The following is a 4,182-nucleotide window of genomic DNA, read 5'->3' as shown; positions in this document are numbered from 1 at the left end:
TTCGGTGAGTAATTCATGAATAACAAATCATTCTGAATAACAAATCGGCTAGTACTAATATTTTTTTATGTGTTATCAGATGTGGCCTTGGACTTGATTAGCATATATCCCTACGTGGTCAGGATGGATCCTCTGTCCATTGGTACGATTTTGAAGACGATAGCGGCCAAAACGTTCTCTTCTGACGATCAATTAAGCTTTTGGAACCATCCCATACACTGGTGTGAGTAGTCCTAGCTAACCATGGATGCCATTTTTGCTTACCTTGAAATTGATCATTCAACCAGTATTTTTTTTTATCGTCTCTAGTTTCCATTTCAGTGCTGTGCAATAACAAGTTTAATGAAAAGAAAATGATGCGCGAGCATGCACTGAGGCTTGTGAAATGTTTATGCAATCATATGGAATCGTTAGAATTCAGATATGCAACAATCATCAGCACAGAAACCATTCTAACAGCAGCCCAATCAGGAAACCATAATATTGTAGAAGAAATTGTAGAAACATTTCCACTTGCAATTCTTTCTACCAATTCTTCTGGTCAAAATTTTCTCCACTTGGCTGTCAAGAATCGTTGCGACAAAGTGTTTAATCTCATGTATCAGACCAGCAACTACAAATTCAACTATTCAGATAAACTCGACAAAGATGGAAACTCTATCCTTCACTTTGCCGCACGTTTGGCACCTACTCATAAGCTTAATTTAGTATCGGGTGCAGCTTTACAGATGCAGCGTGAACTGCAATGGTTTCAGGTAAATTTATATTTATATGTAGAATAGAATCTTATTACAATCAAAGAAAGAAAACTAATTTTGTGTTTCATGGTGATTCAATAGGAAGCTTCTAAGTTTGTTACGGCGTATACTAGGGGAGTAGCAAACCATAGTGGCGAAACGGCTGAGAAGATATTTACTGAAGAACACAAAGAGTTGAAAATTGAAGGAGAGAAATGGATGAAAGATACGGCAAATTCATGTACTATTGCAGCAGCATTGATTGCTACCGTTGTGTTTGCTGCAGCTATCACAGTTCCGGGCGGCAACCAATCAGAATCTGGTTATCCCATGTTCTACCAATCAAGTGCATTCAAACTATTTGCAGTTTCAGATTCAATTTCGCTCTTCACATCCACCACTTCGCTCTTGATGTTCTTGTCCATCCTCACCTCACGCTATGCAGAACAGGACTTTTTGTATGCGCTGCCCGATTATGCATCGGTCTGTTAACCCTTTTCGTGTCTATCCTGTTCATGATGATAGCCTTCAGTTCGACAGTGTATCTAGTGTTTGGGCGGAAGAACGCGTGGGTTCTGATAGCAGTTGGTGTGCTTGCTTCCATGCCCATATCGTCATTCGTGTTGCTGCAGTTCCCACTTCTAAGGGATGTCATTTCTTCCACCTATGGTCGTGGCATCTTCGGCAAGCAGAGTGATCGTCCATTTCACTAACAACACTTGCAAAATCATGATTATTTCTCTTGTTTTTTATGGCGTTTTGAATGAGTTTGACGTTCCTGTTTTTTCACATCAATAATGATCCCACGTATACTGTGGCTGTGGTGATATGAATCTTTAACCCAATAGTTAGAAAGGCCTCGTACTAACTAAGTTAAAGCTTCATAGTCACATGAGTTGGCTTTTGTCGTGGGTTATTTTATTTATATATTCAATATTGTATTTTATGTGATTTTTCAGTTGGAGAAATCATATGTATAAGTATTTACGTTGACAGGTATTTGATTATTTAATTTGATCAATACTGAGCTGCTCAAGTTACAGCATCTCTTCGATAAATATGATTTTCAGAAATAAAATTATGTACCGTACCAAAACTGTCATATCAAAATTTGGGTATGAAACATTTCCAATGCCATTCTCGTACTGAATGACAACATAGTTACATGTATTTCCATAAGCATATGCATTTTTGAATTCCATAAGCATATGCATTTTTGAATTCAAAAAGAATTGAAACTAGAGCTACAAAAGACTCCGGTATCGTGGTTTTTCCCGATTTAGGGTTTCCACGTAAAAATTCCAACTACAATACCCTAGCACAGTTCATACTTCGATAGAACGAGTCACATAATTTTTGCCAATGTGGCACAAGCATAGATTATTAACACTAGGGTTGTCAATCCTAGATCCGTAACTCCTAAAAGCTCCTAAGACCCTTATAAAGTCCCCACTCGCAATTAACAGTGTCGTTTTAAGGGAAGCTGATTGTAGTGTCTACTAAGTGGATCTAACTCGCCAACCTCCTCTCACGATTATGTAGCAAGTTATATTAAATCATCACCGAATGTGTCACTCAAACGTGAAGTATTATAGAACAACGTAGAGAAGAAACGAAGTAAGAACAAAACGGATATTAAATAGCAAAACGGAATTGTATAAACCAATAAAAGTTACTAACACATCCAAAGAAATCTTATAGTTTAGCTACTTATAGACAAATAGCAAAAACTACGAATTAAAGTACAAAACATAAAGAAAAAGCAAATAAAACTCAAGAATGAATTGTTGTGCAATCTTTAGTCTTCTCTTGCCTTGCTCCAATCTCCAAGAATGGTGATGGAATGATGGATGGAGGAATTAGGGTTGGAGAATGGAGGGGGGAGCCTTTTTGGGGCTATGAATTGGTGAATATTATGAATTAGTATAATAACCGAGATCTAATTTCTCGAGATTTATGAAATTTAGTTTGAATCATAGGACTACTATGTCTTTTCAATTTTTTAGTCATTACGAGCACGATGCAAACCGTGTTTTGAGAAAATGCGTGCTAGAGAAGATAAAAATAAATAGCCGTTTATTTCTTAAGTAAACGAGATACACAAGTTTCAACCTGAGTCTAATGATACAAATGCTTAATCACGAAAGGAAGTACATTAGCTATAAGAGGGAATTACAATAGAACTACTCTATTACATATGGAGAGAAGAAAAAAAAAGAAACTAGCATTGGGCCTCCCTTCTTAGCTTGGGATTTTGGTCCAGTTGAGCCGACGACCCGATGAGCTGAGTACATCGGGGTATGAACCGTGTATAGATCAGCACATTCCCTGCGAACATAGCCGAAGCAATCAAGCAACGAAACGAACAAGGAAAGGGGGAAACACCACCTTACTTAGAGAAGACCGAGAACCCTATTAAAATGAGAAAGAAACGAATGCAATAAGTACCTGCAACTCAGTCTGTACCACCCCGGAGCTGCAGACCCGCTGCAAGGCTGCCACGAGCCAGGAAAGGAGAGGAAAGAAACTGCAGCACGGCTGCAGCAACGCTGCACTCCAGCTCAAACAGTCTGCACACCCCAGCCCTTTGTCCAACCGCTTCGAGCCCACAAAGAGGGCAGCACGTCTGTAACCCCTGCACACCCATAACCGAAAGCTGCTCCGAGCCCAGAAAAGGGGTACAACTGCAGCAACACTGCAGTTTCGCAGTGAACAACCCCTGCCCATTCTTGTGCACCTGCCATAACAAAAACAAGAGCCATGAATGAATCAAAGTACAAGGCAATAAATATCAACACAAAGATATAAAATCATGCTAAGAGTGATGTATTTTGTAACAACAGTGAAGTAATATCATGCTAAGAGTGATGTGTTTTGTAAACAACAGTGAAGTAAAATCATGCTAAGAGTGATGTGCTTTGTAAACAACAGTGAAGTAAGATCATGCTAAGAGTGATGAGTTTTGTAAACAACATTGAAGTAAAATCATGCTAATAGTGATGTGTTTTGTAAACAACAGTGAAGTAAGATCATGCTAAGAGTGATGTGTTTTGTAAACAACAGTGAAATAAGATCATGCTAAGAGTGATGTGTTTTGTAAATAATAGTGAAGTAAAATCATGCTAAGAGTGATGTGTTTTGTAAATAACAGTGAAGTAAAATCATGCTAAGAGTGATGTGTTTTGTAAATAACAGTGAAGTAAAATCATGCTAATAGTGATGTGTTTGGTTAACAACAATGAAGTAAAATCATGCTAATTATTAAAATATCTTGATTGTATAAAATAATATAAAATAGGCCAATTTTATAAAATAATATATTCCATGTTGATTAAGAGCGTCCACTATGGGGGTGGACGCGGCTATAGCCGCGTCTGGGGCGGGTGGGCGGCGGTGGGCGGGCGGCTATAGTGGGAAAGGTGGGCGGACAACTTTTTGGGGCGAT

At 38.5% G+C, this 4,182-nt stretch overlaps 1 pseudogene; it reads left to right on the top strand.

The window, feature by feature from the left end:
- The first annotated feature begins 353 nt into the window (after positions 1–353).
- LOC121778935 lies at positions 354–1,450 on the top strand (annotated as a pseudogene).
- The last annotated feature ends 2,732 nt before the right edge of the window (positions 1,451–4,182 follow it).

Source organism: Salvia splendens, chromosome 19 (genome assembly GCF_004379255.2).
Source record: "Salvia splendens isolate huo1 chromosome 19, SspV2, whole genome shotgun sequence".
Classification (NCBI taxonomy): domain Eukaryota; kingdom Viridiplantae; phylum Streptophyta; class Magnoliopsida; order Lamiales; family Lamiaceae; genus Salvia; species Salvia splendens.
The sequence above is the reverse complement of the archived record's forward strand: the minus strand, read 5'-3'. Positions and strand labels throughout refer to the sequence as shown.